The sequence below is a fragment of the Schistocerca americana genome, chromosome 1, assembly GCF_021461395.2.
Source record: "Schistocerca americana isolate TAMUIC-IGC-003095 chromosome 1, iqSchAmer2.1, whole genome shotgun sequence".
NCBI lineage: Eukaryota > Metazoa > Arthropoda > Insecta > Orthoptera > Acrididae > Schistocerca > Schistocerca americana.
Genome location: NC_060119.1, coordinates 291,338,178 through 291,356,832, shown reverse-complemented (window position 1 = coordinate 291,356,832; position 18,655 = coordinate 291,338,178). Strand labels below are relative to the sequence as shown.

Here is an 18,655-nt window from a genome sequence, read left to right as displayed (position 1 = left end):
GTCGCACAAGTATTCTGTAATCAATCTCCTCTTAACAGTGGTTGAATTTCTCCAGTATTCTGCCACTAAAACGCAGTCTGCAACCTGTTTTACCCACGACTGAGCCTATGTGATAGTTCCATTTCACATTCGTACATATTGTTATATTTGTATGAGTTGACTAAGTACAGTTACGACTGACTGATGTAGCCATAGGCATTTTCTCCCTCTCTCATTAACCACCAGAGTACGCCATCTCGTATGCCGAGAATTCTGACAAAATCTGTGACACGAAGTTTGTTCACAATCTGCATTAGAAATGGTCTGTTTATGGGGGACAGTCAAAGCAACTAGGACGCGTCAGTAGAGAATAAGAGGAGAGGAGGGCAAGATAGATTGCAGGAGATGGAAAAAATTGTAATGAATCACCGAATGCTGCAGACGATGTCAACGAAGACGAGACTGAAGGACGGTCAACACGGTACAGTATTTGTGCCTATATCCACAGAACAAGAGAGCAGATAGAGATAAGCCGAGTGCGATGAGCGCTAAGCTCCTATTAAAAGCCGGTTGACAGCGAGTTGAGCACTCAGTGAGACGGTCCGTTTCTTGCGAGGCGAGGCAAATCCCGTTGGCGCCGTTCTCCACCGGCGACACCCCCTTATCTCGCGCTTACCGGATACGCCGCGGTGACCGCCCTGATCTCTGTCAGCGATCTGGCAGCCAGCAGTGTGGGCAGAAGAAGGCGGCTCGGATCAAAAGGTAAACAGCGCACGGCGCGCATGCACAAAATGCCGCGTGCCGGAGCGACGACTTAGGCAAATTTCTATGAGGCAACGGGAAACTGTTACATGAGTGCTGGTAAGATTAGTCTTGCGATTGTCGGACGTCCACTTGTTTGTTGGCAGCCGTCTAAAGTGCTCGAGCCACAGTCTTCGATGAAAGGGATGAATATAATGCAGAGGGGAAACATTTTTGTACAAATTAAATTGTTCTTTAAGCTATGACCCACAGTTCCGATTTGTAGTAGGAAAGGCTCTTGTATACCACCAAAAGCTGATACTGAGTGATCTGCAGCGAGAGCTTTCAAAATACTAACAGGCGTTACGCGTTATAAACTATGTGTCCACGATTACTTTTGGTTTGTACCACTTTGAGCTGGAAAGCCTGTCGGATGACGACACTACCACGCAAGTAACTGCCTCAGAACAAATCATTTAATAGCAGCTTCCGGTGGTACAACAATGTCTGTCTTTGAAAAAAAAATCTGATCCCTATCCTTTGCTTTTACTTTCAAACCTTGCGTCTTCCATATAAGGAGAAGTACACTATAGATTTTAATGAGTGAGTTTGCGAGTAGCAAGATATGTAATATAAATCAGCGTATCTTTTGACTGCATTGACTTAGTTTAACTTTTTTAAAGCAGTAAGGAACTATAGACCTTAGTATGTGACGCATATGTCAACTTTATACGTCTACCGGTTTTGTTCTGATGGACCAGCAGCTCATGGTCTAGTGGCTAGCGTTGCTAACTTTGGAGCACAGAGTCTCAGGTTCGATTCCTGGCCAGATTGGGGATATTCTCTGTCCGGGGACTGGGTGTTTGTGTTGTCCTCCTCATTTCGTCGTCATTCGCGAAAGTGGCTGCATTGGACTGTGTAATGATTGGGAATTTGTACGGGCGCAGATGACCGCGCAGTTGAGCGTCCCACAAACCAAACATGATGATGGTATTAATAATAATAATAATAATAATAATAATAATAATAATAATAATAATAATAATCGGACGGGCAACAAAGTGGTGGTATAAAGGTTGCGCTTCTACAAATTGATGTACAGACCCTAAAACGATTACTACTCAAGGATGTGAGATGTACTAATAATGAAACAGTCTGCTTGCCGAAAAATTAATTATATTGTGATAAAAATTAATTATACTGTGATAAAAATTAATTTGTAGAGATCTTACAATCACAACGTGGCGATCAGGACGTGTGGAAAGTCATTAGCATACTGTAAATACGAGGTCAGACACATTACCTTATTACTGCTCATGAAACGAACTATACCCCATTTGCGCCTCGTTGCCAAAAACTCATCCTGACTGGTGTAGAATGTGTCAGCAAATAATGGCATTTGCTACACTGCTCCTTCTCACTGACTATATTTTCTTAATTTTTGACTTTGACTTTGGCTGCATCACGATATGGAGTACTGTATATTCATTTCTGTTCGGTGTAGCTAAAATTATAATGGTTGCTGGGCCACAGCAGTATTCATGTGGCTGAGTTTGCAAAACTGTCATTCTTTCACTGACCGAAGCTTTAAGTTCGATTAGAGTGGTCGTTCACATCTACGAAGAAGAGAAGCAAAGACTGCAGCTTGTTTCTTCCGGTATGTTTACAGATGTTTGTTATAGAGATGTGTAGCTGATTGGGAAGAAGCTCAATGACACGGAACTGTCATCCAGAACTTTGCACACAAAATTTAAAAAAATAATTCTCACTTATTAATCTAGGAATACACCTGACGTACTCTATATTTATTTTTTTGTGAATAGCAAGGGTGGCGGGGATAAGTGATGTTTTTCAGCTCATATACAACCCAAAAACAACCGATCATATTACAGAACAATGAGGAGTAACTCCACCACGTGATTCAGCTCAAAGTACTGTAAAAGAGTACAGCTGCTGAGACTACTGTTTGATGTACATGTATTCTAACCACGTTTCGTGGTCACTATCCGTGAGCGCCATCAACGACGGTTTTAGGCCTGTGGATGTTCTCTCTCCCGCTTGTAATCTTGCCAACACATACAAACATCTGTGTTACGTGTTTTCATTTCAACTCACGTAAGAATGTTCGTCCTTGTGACATTGATCTCCTAGAGGATCTTGCGTTATCACACATTATTGCAGCACTTTGATTCGTCGGTGCTTTCAGGCACTGTATGTTGCAAAACATCTGGACTATGAGCCACCACACGATTCACTCGGTTTGGCACGTTGCCTACAGGAGTTGAATTTATTTCGTTCTTTCCAGCCGCCTCACACCAAGCTGTATGTCTTCATTGAGGTTACAGTACATTGCCCGTTGTTACTGAATTTCACAGGCATTCAGACCAAACCTCTGGAATGGAACGGTAAGCATTCTTACTGAGTCAGCTCAAGGTACATAGGTCGCTTAAAAAGTAGTGGCAACACGGTTATAAATCAAATCAGACATTACCGAAAATGTTCACCGTATTACATGCCCCCAGTATAATGGTCCCATATCTCGATCACCTTCCCCCCACAGAGATGGAAGGCGGCGTACACCATCAGCGCATGCAATTCTGTTGATGTCTTGGAAGGACAGCCCTGTGGCACGGAAGAAATCTTCACATATTTTGTGGCCCATACCACGAAGAGCATTTTGGCGAGTAGGTCGTAATCACAAGGGACTCATATGGGTGAATAGGGCGGATGTCTCAATATCTTACACACCCGTGTAAGCGGGAGGTCCTGCATAGTGTTCGCCGTGTGGCTTCGTGCATGGTCATGAAGGGTGATGGGATGCGGTGACAGAAGGAAACACTGTTGCGTACTTCGAGCACGTGCTCTTCACTCTTGATCCGCGCGAGCTGTTCGTGTTTCATAAACATATTGTTTTGTTAGGGTGCTCTAACTGTCTCTGCGCACTTTCAAACAGTACACACTGCAGCTGACTCAAACACGGCCGTCGCCGCTCACTGCACTGCTTCAACTGACCTTCTGCTATTAGCTGCATACAACGGGAATGCTACGTGACGTACATACGTCATGTTGCGGCGTTGTTGCCACTACTTTTTATCACAGATGTATATTCGACTCACAAAAAACTAATTCATTACATCTATCTTATCTCGAACTATGTCTGCAATTAAGTGTAAATAATGTTCTGAACACTGTTTTCCAGAAAAATCTACATCCATACGCTGCAAACCACTGTGAAGTGCTTGGCAGTTATCAGGGCTTCTTCCAGTTCCATTCAAGTGTGGAGCGTGGGAAGAATGACAGTTTAAATGCCCCTGTCTGCGCTATAATTAATCCAGTCTTATCTTGACGAACCCTGAGGGAGCAGGCAATGCTTGATTCATCATTTAAAGCTGGTTCTTGAAACTTTGTAAGTAGGTTTTGGGGATAATTGTCGTTTATCTTACAGTGTTTGCCAGTGCATTTTCTTGAGCATCTCCGTGACTCCCTCTCGCATGCCTTAGTTCTGTGACCATGATTCTCTCTATACGTTCAATATCCCCACTTCTATTTTGCCCGGGTCCCATACGCTACGGCATTGTTCTACAATGGTCCGCACTAGTGATTTATAGACAGTCTCCTTTGTAGACTAGTTATATTTCCCTAGTATTCTAATAATGAACCGAAGGCTCCCACATGATTCACCTACGACTAACTACGTGATCGTCGAATTTCATATCCTTACACATTGTTATACTCAGATATTTGTATCAGTTTATCGATCCCAATTGTGACTCATTGATACTGTTGTTATAGGATGGTATGTTTCGTCAGCCGAGCGAGGCGATGATAATGTTTGGTTTGTGGGGCGCTCAACTACGTGATTATCCGCGCCCGTACACATTCCCAATCTTTACTCAGTCCAATCTCGCCACTTTAATGAATGGTGATGAAATGATGAGGGGAACACAAACAGCCCCAGGGCGGAGAAAATTCCCAACGTGGCCGGGAATCTAACCCGGGACCCCGCTAGCCACTAGACAACGAGCTGCGGGTGCCGAGCGAGGTGTTGCAGTGGTTAGCCGACTGAGATAGAATTTCGGAGGACGACGATTAAAACCCGCGTCCGGCTATCCTGATTCAGGTTTTCCGTGGTTTCCCTGAATCGCTTCAGGCAAATGCAGGGGGGGTTCCATTGAAAGGCACAGCAAGTTTCCATCCCTAACAGGAGCTTGTGCTCCCTCTCTAATGTTTTCGTTATCGACTGGACATTAAACACTGATCTCCTCCTCCTGTTCTTCCTACCATGTTTTATCGTTCTGTTAAGTACATAATTTTAAATTTAATGCAAATTGCCAGTCTTTGATATCTTATCAAGATCACACTGGATATTTGTGCAGTTTTTTTTCTTCAAACAGCACTTCAGTGTAGATAACTGCCTCATCTGCGAAAACCCTAGACTGCCACTATATTGTCCGCAGGGTCACTCGGAAAGCAAGGTCAGATCTGTAGCGAAATGGACACCACAGTGAAAATCCGATGATCTTTGCACTGACGTGTTGGGCAATGTCTCTAGTATGCCCGTCGATCTCTTTACGTTGATCTTTCCAGTTTTGAACGCACATTCAGCACGGTAGTGGGGTAGTGCACTCCTGCAGCGTTTTCAGTAGGAAGTGTTTGATCAGCCATCACGCAGCCCGAAATTGGCTCCCTCTGATTCTCATCTGTGCTCGCGTGAACAACTAGCTATGGAAACATACTGGCACAGCCAACGAGCCGCAGACCAGCATAGAAAATTGGGGGGAGGTACAGGCAGCTGCCTTCCATGAGGAGGGTGTTGGAAAGTTACTACAGCGCTACGACAAATTTGTTAATAGGAGCGGCGAATATGTAGAGAAGTTATTGGAAGGTGTAGCTAACTGTTGAAAATAAAACATTTTTGTTTTTAATATGGTTTCCATTTAGCGACCAATCGGACCTTACTTTCTGAATAAAATTCGTGCAACATGAACAGCAAGGTCCCATCCTAGGTTGTAGCTAAGCCGTGTCTCCGTAGTATTCCTTCTTTCAGCAGTGTTAGTTCCGCAAGGCTTGCAGGAGCCCTTCTGTGAAGTTTGAAACATAGGAGAAGAGGTACTGGTGGAAGTGAAGCTTAGAGGGCGGGTAGTGAATCACGCTTGGTTAGCTCAGTCGATGCAGCTTTTGCCCGTAAAGGCAGAGATCCCAGGACCGAGTAGTAGTCCAACACACAGTTTCAACCTGTCAGGAAGTTTCAGATCAGTGTTCACTCCGCTGCAGAGTGAAATTCATTCTGGAATCTGCACGTTGTCTGCTGACAACCAAAACGCAAGCGATGTGTTATCTCCCGGGCTGTTTTCGTAACGGGAGCACACTGTTGGATCTTCTACCATGTGTCCTGCGGGCTAGTGACAATTGCTTTAAACTGAGATGTGCTTTAACTGCTGTTGACAGTCCTTGATTTTAAGTTATGAAATAGCCACGGTTGACTAGCGCAGTATGCTTAGTTCTGAGATCGTGCGCTCAGCCTTCATCCTCGTGTACAACATTTGCAGATCTTGGTGTCGTAGATTGATCTTTATACAAAACGTCTCTGTTTTTGTCTGAAAAAAAGTGTTGCTGAGAAACAAGTTGGAGAAAGCAACATAAAGAAAAAAAAATCTTTGTACGACGCTGTCGTATGATCAGCGCAGGAATAGGAGCGTCACTAGTTTCCGACTAATGACTACGTTGTAACTAATTGGTCTTTCATGTACAGTCACTACCGTGGATATTTAATAGTACAAGAATCAGTACAATAAAGTGATAATCATAATTTACAAATATTTCTACCGACTCACTCAGCATTCCTAGTCATTCCCCTCTGTTATCTGAAAAGGCAAAGGAACATACTATCACAGGCACTCTAGAGAGAGATTCACATCTATCGTAATGAACCGGGTCTTCCGTAATCGCCTTGACCGCGCTTACTATCGACTACACTTTTTGTCACCAAGATGACCTAAAAGTCGCTGCATTGAGACAAGTGACTTCCCTTTAGAGCTGAACTCTTATCATTACTGTTTCATTGTTAGTCTCCCATAAACAGAATTAGCAACTTACAGGCCAATATATCCGTACTTTAAACCTCCATACAGAATGACATATAACACTGAAAGAGGAACAAGGAAATCGAATTACATCGATAATTATGATATCTAAGAATACAGAAGATGGGTCTGCGGGTATTAGTTGTCAAATCGCTAAGTTACATTGATCTATTCCGTTTGACAAGGGATGTGCTCATCTGAATCCCTTGAGCGAAGACATATTTGTTTTGGGTATTTCAATCACCACGGACAGCTACCGATAAAACTTTCACTACCAATTTATAACCAGCATCAATTTCCTCTGTCGGATGACAAACTCGTCGATCACCATGGTTATCTGTATTTTCTGGGTTTCAGCTCTTTCTGTCACGCTAAGCCAATGATATACGTAATAAGTCGGATAGAACTCTACACTGCACACTACATGCACGTCGGAGGAAACTTTGCTTCGTAATTCAGAATAACAAAGGCACTGCAATATCGCATCACAGTTCGTGTTCAGAATGACCACCGGCAGCGGCAATACACACTTCGTCTGGTACGGAACGACTGCTGCACACTAGCTAGCATTTCAACGGAGAAGTCCGAACAGGCTGCAGTACTATGTTGTTTCATATAATGGAGAGCATATCCTTGCAAACAGCGCCTTTCAGCTTTACCCACAGAAAAAAAGTCTACATGGGTCAAAACCGGGGAACGGGCCCGACAAGGTATAGGTCCTCTGTGCCAATCCAACGACAAGCTATGGTACTACGTGCACTGTGGACTGGGCAGCCATCATGTTGGTACCACAGGTTCTTCATAGTACGCGGAGGAACGTCTTTTAGGACTCGTGGAAGATGGTCTGTTAGGAGATAGCGATATATGTGCGCGATCAGTGTTCCGTGTATGAAAAACTGGCCTATGAGCTGATGGTTCACTGTCCGACACCACACGTTTACACTCTATGGGCGCTGGCGTTCCATTTGACAAAGCCAACGTGGATTGTCTACGGATCAATAGCGCACGTTTCGGCGGTTTACCTGACCATGATTGGTAAATGTGGCTTCATCACTAAACAGGATACGTGATACATCTGGAGACGCTGTCTCAATGCCCAACTACGGAAGTTAACATGATTCTCAGAAGCACGTCCATGCAACTCTTGATGGAGAGAGATGTGGATAGGGATGGGATCCATGTCGATGGAGAATGCGTAGGACAGTTGCCTGACTCACGGCACTTCCATTGCCATAGCGCGGGAGCTAACGTGCGGATCAGCTGCAAAATCAACAAGAACATTAATTTCCCGCTCTTCTGTCGTCACTTGCTTCCTTCTGTTACGTCGTTTAGGTTACACTATGACTTTCGCGTTATTGGTGATTGCCGAGATGGTTGACGTTTGTTGGGATATCTTGCAGGGTACACCATACAAGTACGAACTGTATTGTCCCTACAGTCTTCATACACCATGAACATGTCAGTTTTTTCTACATTGGTAAATGCCATCGTTCATTCACGACCTGCTGCTTGGACTATCACATATTGACTAGCAAGTTGCAATACATTCGAGGAACACAAAAGCATACTGTAAGGAACATCGCATCGTGCCTAGCAACAACGCAGGCTGAATGCCACAGAAAAAGTGTCGATGTGGGAACTTTTCAAAATAAATTATCTGGCAAACTATTGGCACTAGAATCGTGCAACAAACGTCACTGAGATACTAATTTACCCAACTTTCACTTTGTTAATGTAAATAGGCACTGTTCCATTCAAATAGTGTACTTTTAAAAAAATGGACTTCCGAGGCATTATGAAATTCTTTTTATTGGTAAAAATAAGAGTCCCTGACTTCTAATCCATTCTTCTGAAACCACACATAAATAGCACTTTCCATTTCCGGAATATCTGCGATGCAAGCTTTAGATGATTCACTCTGTATTCAAAAGATACGTGGTCTTATCGATTTCCATTGCTTGAAAGAAAGAAGAAGAAAAAAACATGTGCACACTGTCCGATTGGAAACGATATGTAGTTGGACGCAATATAATGCCTATGACTCACAATGAATCGAAAATCACAACTTTCCTGAAACTGAGTTAAAAAGACATCAGAAGTCAAAAAAGAAATAAAAGTCGTTTTCTTTGACACGTTTATTTTACCGCAATTACACTAGAATCCGTCCTAAGACACCGATAAATAGTTAATTTGGTAACTGAGAGAAGTGCCTGAGGGTGTGGCTGGAGAAGGAGAGGGACGGTAGGATGGGATTTGTGGGGAAGAGATCAACGCTTGTCCTCAGTAAGGAGGTTAAAGTGGATGTAGGCTGCAGTAGTTACGCAAAGATGATGTGTATAGTAAAGCTTGAAGGGCGATATCAAACATGGCAGCGGACTGAAGGCGAGAGCAACAAAAATTGGGTTAGCACAAAATAATAAATGAAAAACACTTGAAATACTCAGAAAACTACAGGCAGTCACTTTCACTGACCTTCCCACCACCTGTTTCGAAGTACTGTTTGCCCATCATTAGATAGATTTATTTAAATCAGGACGACGTAGGCGATTTATGAGTACCGCTGTATTTTATTCAAATGGTTCAAATGGCTCTGAGCACTATGCGACTTAACTTCTGAGGTCATCAGTCGCCTAGAACTTAGAACTAATTAAACCTAACTAACCTAAGGACATCACACACATCCATGCCCGAGGCAGGATTCGAACCTTCGACCGTAGTGGTCGCTCGGTTCCAGACTGTAGCGCCTAGAACCACACGGCCACTCCAGCCGGCTGTGTTTTATTCTCGGCTACCTGTGTCACTGGGTGGAAACAGACGACAGTTATGTGGGTGCTTGTACTGCGTAGGTAAGCGACAACATAAATACGTTTTAGTGGTCACAGGCCGTTATTGCACACCACATCTGTATTACACACTTTCAAAACTCAAAATAAACCTAGATTGTCTACCAGGAAATAACAACTCCAAAACAGCCCTCATTGATTTTGCAATCATTGATTTTGCAAACTGTGACGAATCGTACGCAATATTTTTTTTCCCCCTTGTACCTGTAAAATGCACTACCTTACAAAAAGAAATGCAGCACTCGGAAGATATGGTCAGTGTAACTTCGTACACGTACGCACCATAGGGAAATTTGTAAACGATTAGAGCTGCAAATCTCTGCGAAAGTGCATTAGTGTTGTTCAGTGTTGTTACCGTGCCCGGTAGGGCATATGAGGACGAGCAGTGCGAGGTGTTGAGTAACCACTGTGGAGGATACGGAGATGTGAGATAACGTTATCAGTAACTGAAAGTGTTTGGAAGGGACCTCATTGTGGATCACCATTTGGTTAAATGGTCGAATTGTGAAACATCCAGATCTGTGGGGCATTGGGATCCGACAGTAACCTGATACTATACTGCAGCCGGCCGGAGTGGCCGTGCGGCTCTAGGCGCTACAGTCTGGAACCGAGCGACCGCTAGTTAGGTTTAATTAGTTCTAAGTTCTAGGCGACTGATAACCTCAGAAGTTAAGTCGCATAGTGTTCAGACCCATTTGAACCACTATACTGCATGGGAATGTAAGGGCAGGCATTCTCATCGTCGAAGTTGTGGACGATCACGTCTGACATCTACAAGGGAGCATCACCGTTTTGTGCACCAAGCACATCGTAAGACCTTCGCATCTACGTGTGCGATCCGCGAACAAGTAATGGTCTCCGTGAAACATTTTGTGTCATCTGGCGCCATTGGTCAAAGACTAGCAGCAGCTAGACTAATGAACTGCCGCCCGTGCTATTGACACAACACAAACAGCTGCGTTTCGAGTGGTGCAGCCGCGAGTGGGATGCATGGCCTGCTGACGAATGTCCTCGCATTGTGTTCAGCTATGAATCGCCGTTCTGCACTACCCAGGAGGCTCCCTGACGGCAGGTATGTCGGAGACCTGGAGAGACCTGTAGATCAGTTCAAGTCAGACAACATTCAACACGTGCTTCAGTGGGTTTACGTCTGGTGATCGGGCTGGCCAAGAGGATTTACTAAACATTTTGGAGAACGCAGTGGCTAATCAGAGAAGTGATTTAAAAGTTTGAAACGTCCCCTTAGAAAAAATATATACGACTGTGCTTAAACTGACACACAATATTTTTAGCGCAACGCAATCTGACTTTCAAAAATCCCTACAAAAGAATGGCCCTGACTAACATTAACCTATACCTTTCACAAATCACTTACCTCACCAAAAATCTTCGTTACTCGAACTACTGCAATATAGCGAGCGCCACTACTGCCAGCTAAATAAAAGATTCTAACTACTGAAGGCACTAACTACTGATAGGCATAGTTAGCAAATGAAAGATTTTGATAGAGAACAAATGATGTATTTACCTTAATAGTCATAATATATATAGCAGTTCATGACATCCAGTCTCACAAATTTCAAAACTCCGCCATCTCTCTCCCCACATCCACCACTGCTGGCGGCTCACCTCCAACTGCCCAACGCTACGCGCTGTTAACATCCAGCTGCCGCTGCCCAACACTACAATGGCAGACAACAATGCAAACTAGCCACAGACTGCGCACAGCACAGCCAGTGATTTTCCTACAGAGCGCTACGTAACGTTGCCAATAAGAAAACATAAACAGCCTACTTACAAGTTAGCTGATGTGGCATCAGATGCTATGGTGCGAAATGCCAGCATGTTAACGAAGCAGGTACTTGTTACCTTCAGCTGCGACGGAAGTGGCCTCTGCGGAGACTTACGCATTCCGACATCGGAAGACCTGAATGTACTGCATTTCATATTACGTTACTCCTATTACCTGGTGGCCTTCTGGGGCTAGGGTATATGTGGAGCATTCCATATGTTTCGAATGTTTCAGGAATACTGTCTACAGCGTGCTGAAACCATACTAGATTGTACATTCGTGTCAATGATGCTGTTCTTGAAAAATGACAAAGATGTCTAAACGTCTGAAATGTCTATTCAGTAAAATGTAGCCTTGCATGAAAAATTATTTAACTAAAACAATTAATTTACAAACCAGGTGTCTTACTAAACAGACACATACTAGGTATAAAATTACGTAAATTTCCGCACTCTGGCACTAGAAGTGCCAATAGGGCCTGACCGGCCGCCGTGTCAGCCTCTACGATGGCGTCATGGGTTGCGGCTGGAGGGGCCTGTGATCAGCACAACGCTGCCAGTTGTTATCGGGTTTCTTGACTCTAATCGGTCGAGAAGCTCGTCAGTTGGTCTCGCGAGGCTGTGTGCACCCTGCACCACTACCGGGAATCCAACAGCTGTTTCGAGGTAATAATTCTTCGAAATCCTGAAGGAAAAATTTGTTTCTCAATTAAATCTGGTCGTTGAATAGGGGGTTCAATGCTGTATTTATGTTGGTAAATGTTCGAATTTCTCCAAGAAAGCTAAGGTCCACGCCTTCGGTAGCAAGATGAAGTATCTGGAGCTTCCCTGTTCTGTGCTGTTTGCAGAATGATATTGTTGGGCAAGACGTGTGGCAAAGCTGGATTTGCTCAGGTTGTTAACACGGAGTACACCCATGTGCTCTTTGAATCTTGCTGTGAAGTTTCTACCAGTTTGTCAGATTTAGACGCTTGGACACGAGATGCAAATGAGTTTGTACACACCTGACGTTCAACATCGTTCCGTAGTGGTTTTGGTACTGTGAATGATTTTGTTTTGTATTTTACTGTTAGCGCAGAAACTTATTTTCATGCCTTACGTCTTAAAGTTGTTGGCCTTTTGGTATGAAATAAGTTATTGTACGTGGCTCTCTCACATGTATTATAAACAATCTGTTCCTATTGGATACGGATCAAGTTAGTGTTTATAAGTGGTTTCACGTGTAGACTAGTGGATGTTACATCTGTTACGTGTTCTATAGAGATTATCTGAATGTTGCTTGATAATAACTTGAAAGGCAATACTGACTAACAGCAAATAAACTGAAAGTTTGTGCAGCCAATAATGGACAATGTTTTCTTTCGTAACGTAGATGGCTTGCACATACAATTATTTGGCTATCCTGTAACAATTAAATTCTCAGTATCCACACGCTGTTTTGCTGAATCGTATTTAAACTGCACGCTTCACTTTCTGTGGCCTCTCTCTCGTGTACCTTGACTCTTGCAACTGCAGTCTGCTTTCTGTACAAATTGTGAATAACCCAACGACTCGCCGTGCTTTTGTTCACTGCTAGGTCTCCGCAGACATTCTCCAAGCGCCTGTGTATATCTGCGATGTTCTGGGTTTCCGCCAGACGAGACTCAATGACAGTTCTAGGAGCGCACCTCCGTTACACATGCTATTATGAAGATTGCGTACAGTGCCCCAATCTATCGGACTGTCGGAATTTCATGAACCTGTAGGGCCTGAAGCGAGAATATTCCTTAATGTCACAAAACGAATTCCACTTTTTTTTTTCAGCCGACTACAGCTTCTCATCCTTAAATAATTGTTTACATTGTGTTCAATCGTCTTTTCATATAACATTTAATACTGTAGGGTATCACCATCCCATGAATCTTTCACCACTAGGCTTCAATAAAGAGCCAAGAACTTGTGTAAACTTTAAAAAATGTGCATCTTGAAGTTAACATCCATCTGAAGATAAACCAGTTGCATTATTTACGTGAATAAGAATATTGTCGATAGTAGCTGGTTGCTGTCTTCTTCATTGAAGGAGTCGATCTTCAACCTGCGCACACACTGTGGCAGAATGTCAGCTTTCGACAAAATACCAATTTGGATTTGTGTTGCGTTTCGGTGATTATGATGTCAGTGGCCAAAGCTGACGTATGGTATCGTAAGCTCTGGTTTATGCCCACTGCAAGGAAACGGCTGATCGCTGCCGAACGCACTGGTCCAGCCACTGTATGCAGTAGTCTCGGGCCTGTGGGGAGCTCACGGCGTGAATGCATCCCCCCTGGCAGAGCGGCACGGAACTGGTTCTGGCCGCCGCGCCGCTCGCCTTACCTCGCCTCGCTTCGCTTCGCCTCTTTGTATGCCTGCCGGTGTCGGCCGCGCCCTGCCCCACCACGCGGCGTGGGGGCGGCCTATATTGCTAGGCGCACCTAGCCTCTGCCACGTTGAGGCGGCCTGCTTCCTCGCCACGTCTGTCTTTGGCGGGCGCGCTCCGAAGCAGGTAGGTGCGTACGGGAGTGAGTGGCTGCGTGGCCGGTAGCGGCGAGATACTGCCTCCGGTCTCGGGCGGGTTTGCTTGGAGGGGCGCGGGGGCTACCCTTCCTCTTCGGTCCGAGATAATTCGCGTCTGTTTTCAGATAGCTATTCCGAGATTTCTGCAACTTTCTCTCACGATCTCATAAATGGCTGTCAGTCTTCGCTGCCCGTCCTCGTACTCTAAGAGCGAAGTTCCGTAGCTGTTAAGTCTCTAGACTCGTAATAGGAGGGGATGAGATCAAGTAGTCTCCCTCTGTCCCCTCCCCAATCACTCTTCTCTCTCCCTCTCTCTCTCTCTCTCTCTCTCTCTCTCTCTCTCTCTCTCTCTCTCTCTCTCTCTCTCTCCCTCCCCTCTCCCTCCCCTCTCTCCCTCTGCACTTTCTCCATAGATTACCATGTTGGAATCCATTACTTCCGCGATGCCTTCGATCCATTTCAGCCTTCGCCGCCTTCTTCTTCTTGTCTCTTCGATATTACCCAGCATTAACGTCTTTTCCAACGAATCACATCTTCTTATGACGTGCTCCAAATAGGTCAGTTTTTGTTCCACGAAGTACACCATGTGACAAGTGGAGTTTCGTAACTTTTTTATATTCATGGTACGTGAAGTTCAGCACTCAAATCTCAAATACCAAACATTGTTCGTTGCAACTCTAAGGAATTGTGGAGAAAAATTATTTTTAAAATTTCCAACCTTCTTTAATTCACTAAACCTAGAGCAGTTTTTTGATGGGCGTTGTGTCTGTGGTAGATTGTTTGACTGCCAGGCGGGGGGGGGGGGGGGGGGGGGATTCGGCTTCTATTCCCCGCCGAAGCAAATTTTTAAACAAAATCGCATGTTATGTGCCCTTGTTGTGAAGAGAGAGATGAAAATATCGGCAGGTAAACGCTGCATTGCTGGTTCCAGTCTCATTTGGGTCATTACTTTTTTCGTTCATTAGAATGTCCTCGTCATTTAAATGTAAAATTCGCCAAATATATGCTAATTAGCACATATCAGTATAATTTTTATGACAATTGCATGTTAGCTGAGGGGAAACCTCGATACCAGAGCCCTTCTCTGTGGAGGTAGTTAACAGTATTTGTCTTCTACGTGTGTTTACAAACTGTACAGTAAGCACTTTACTGTTAGTTGACGATGATAGTTATAAAAAATTATATATATACGCCAATCCGAATATATTTGATGAACTTGATATTTAAATGACATAGGTAATCTGAGCGAGAAAGATAAACGAAAAAAGCAATAGCCGAAATGAGACTCGAACCTGGGATTACCGGTCTTGAGAGCTATCGTTTTTTTATCGTTTACGTCTTTTGCTCTTCATGGAAATGCTCGTACTACATGCATTTTCGTTTAAAAATTTGCATCAGTTGGAAATGGCCCCCACGCGGCAGTCGAGTATTCTACCACAGATCCACAATGCCCACAGAAAAACTGTTCTACCTTTGGTGAATTAAAAACGCTCGGAAAACCGCAAAGTCGATTTTCTCGATAATTTCGAGAGTTGTATCGAACTGCTTTGGGAGACTTACTTTTGTGTTCTGAACTTCACGTTCAGTCTTCTAGTCAGTATCAGATCTTGCAAGGAGCCATCTGGTTTAATAAGCTACAATACTGTCCTATTCGTTCTCATTGAGATTCCTGTGGCTCTAAGGAGTTTCCCCCAGCACTACCGATAAAAGGAGTCCGTTCTGTGCCGATCTCACATCCGCATCCGTACGTCACAACTTGAAATACCATAGCCCTTATTGTACGGATCTTTGTTGTTGATATTATGTCTTGACTCCTCAAAACATTGTCAACATTTGACGCTGTCTTTCTACCAAGTAAAAAGCGTCTCTTGATTTCTTGGCTGCAGTCACCGGCAGCAGAAGTCCGGGTTCGAGATAACTGAACATAAAGACTACGTCCATTGTTTCTCCTCCTACGTGCCATCAAGTGATAGGTGTAGTTTTTTAACGTTTACGTATTTTGCTCTTCATGGAAATGCTCGTACTACATGCATTTTCGTTTAAAAATTTGCGTCAGTTGGAAATGGCACGCATGGCCCCCACGCAGCAGTCGAGCATTCTAGCAGTCATTTAGTTCCTCCATACAGGCTTCTCACCGTGAATGCTTTACGTTTCTTTTTGGTTTAAAACATTATGAGCTGCCCGATCAGTTCCTTCAAGATAGTTGCCGACTATCGTTACAGCCTGTAATGTTAAGTTCTCTCTCTCTCTCTCTCTCTCTAAATTTAATTTTCCATTCTTGCTTCTTTGCACGTGGTTGATATTCATTGTCGTTCCATCGAAAAGAATTCTACGGCAAATGATAGTACTCAGATGGGAGGGAGTGGCCTAGTTTATACGACGTAGACACCAAGGCTTTCGAGATGGAGTTTATGGATGGAAAATTCTCGATTCACATTCTGAGTGAAATTCGGAAAAATCCTGACGTAATCTATGGACGCAGAGGGCACCATCTCAGCACGAACCATTTTCCTGATATTCTTATGACGTAATCTAGCCACCAGGGGCCGTCATCTGTCATAAAAGTGGGGACCTCGCGGGTTCACGATAGCCAGCCTTAGCCCCTGATGACGATGGTGGAGACAGTCACTGAAAGCTCTGGACTTTATGAAAATTTGAAGCGGCAAGTTAACAGAACTTTTTACCCCTAGATACAGTTTGGCTGGGGTTTTTGTAAGCGTATCAGAAGGTGATCGAGAAAACTGTGTCAAATGTATGTACGTACTCACGTTTAAGTCAACAATATTTGCGGAAACAAAAACAGTCGAAATGCTTGGTAAAACGACGAAGCTAAGTACGAAAGCCGCACAAGGCAGTGTTTAAGGAGCAACAACCGATTCCCGGTGCATTGCCTTTTAAGTTTACAACTCTCCGATACGTCTGCGAAGATTTTCAGCACCAACATTAACAAGCATTATACCGCTGTGCTAACAGCTTTTCAAAGCTTTTAGAAAAACCGAACCATTCCATTTAAAAGATCATACTTGCTTAAGTATCTTGGTTGATGCAAGAGCATTAAGCATACAACAAAACTAGGTCCTCCGTTACTGCCATTGGCCAAAATCCGTGTTCTGATATTGTGAACATTTCACAAAATAAGAGGTGTTCCGAGGAATGTAACTTTCTTTATTTTCAACCATTTCAGCAATGTAATGGTTATATTTCATATTCATAAACAATGTTACACCGTGGTACATTCTAATTTCTTTTTGGTCATCATCCGTACCACCAAGCTAAAGATGCTTCAGTCTGACAACTGACTTCATAAGGTCCCCGTTTTTCCTTTTTCTGTTTTTTTCCTTGTCTTTTGCTGATGTCTTCATGTTTCTCAACATGATATAGCCAACACCCTACATGATTTATTTCTCATAGCCTAAACTAATCTGTCAATACAATGTTACCTCCCTACTGTTCGCTCCAGTGTCACGAAAACTATATCTGGACGCCCTTAGCACGTTTCCCTCGAACTAGTTCCTTCTCCTGCTAAGTATTTTCTGCAGACTTCAGTATCTCTCCTCTTATTTCCATTTTCCCTTCATCGCCATACCATGTTCTCAGAGTGGTGTCGACTTTAATACAATTAGTTTTGTCTGTCAACGAATAGTCAGTTCAGTCCTGCATTTGGCGAGATTTTCTGTATGACAGTGGCTTCTGTAATAGGGGCCTAATCCATCTCGTTGTCTTAATGACGTCTTAGAACATCGCATGTGAAACTGCGGAGTGAATTTCGCTTGATTGATGTTTTAAAAATCCTAGCAAGTAATATTCGAGAGGTCATTTTTGCTGGAGGTTGACTTATCTTGAAACTCAAAACATATTTCAGCAGTGATAAAAGGAGATAGTTCTCTAGACCAGTCCTGATTCTCTCCTCGTAGATGCGCATTATCGGCATAGCATTTCAATTACAATGATAAATTATATGCTTAAGAGACTTGTGGTACTCTAGGATTAAGAGGTGAGCGTTGCAATTAGTTCCTTTCACGACTCAATCTTAAGAGTATATCTGTATATAGCACCTTCAGGATTTTAGCGATTCACTCGCACTGATTTAAGTGCCTTATAAAGGCACTGGTACAGGAATGGTTTGGCAGTACGACTTCTTGTTTTTCCTTTGTGAAACATCATTTAGTAACAGTATTTTGCTTTTTGGAGTATTCTTTTACATAATTCATTGAAATGACACAGCTCGTTTACATGTGATTGTTCTCAGAACGAGTTAGAGATTTTCAGATGACAAAACTATTGCTGTGTGACACAATTATGGAGACAGGCATTTCGTCCCCACAGCAGTCGCTACTTGACAGTTTTGTGCCGTCAATAATAACAAAGAATGGACAGTCTGCAAACGAGCCATGTCGGAAACGAGGTCTAAGGAATTTTAACTCAAGAACATTTTTCCACTTAAGCTTTGACTTCGGTTGCACCGTGCAATGTCCCCTATTTTGATTTACATCGTTGCCACTACACTGAGTTCCACATTTTTAAAAGATTCTTCTTACTCATTGGCAATTTAACGATCATTTTTTCACTTTCGGAACATACCGATAGCTGTCAACACAAATGTCTCCTCGGTATGGTATCGCGTCAGACCACAGCAAAATAACTGTCACTGGATGAGACACTTATTTCACAATATGACGCGTTACC

The 18,655-nt window shown here is 43.5% G+C and overlaps 1 protein-coding gene across 3 annotated transcripts in view; it reads left to right on the top strand.

The window, feature by feature from the left end:
* The window catches only part of LOC124622113 (organic cation transporter protein-like), a 252,790-nt gene that overhangs the window by 102,719 nt on the left and 131,416 nt on the right, over positions 1 to 18,655 (top strand). The window contains exon 1 of one of the 3 annotated variants that reach the window (XM_047147752.1): positions 13,920 to 13,958. The exons of 1 other annotated variant lie outside the window; for it this stretch is intronic. The gene's annotated coding sequence lies outside the window, so the exon portion shown is untranslated. Of the gene's footprint in view, positions 1 to 13,919; positions 13,963 to 18,655 lie in introns of those variants that run through there. One more of the 3 variants, XM_047147760.1, reaches the window with a different exon arrangement.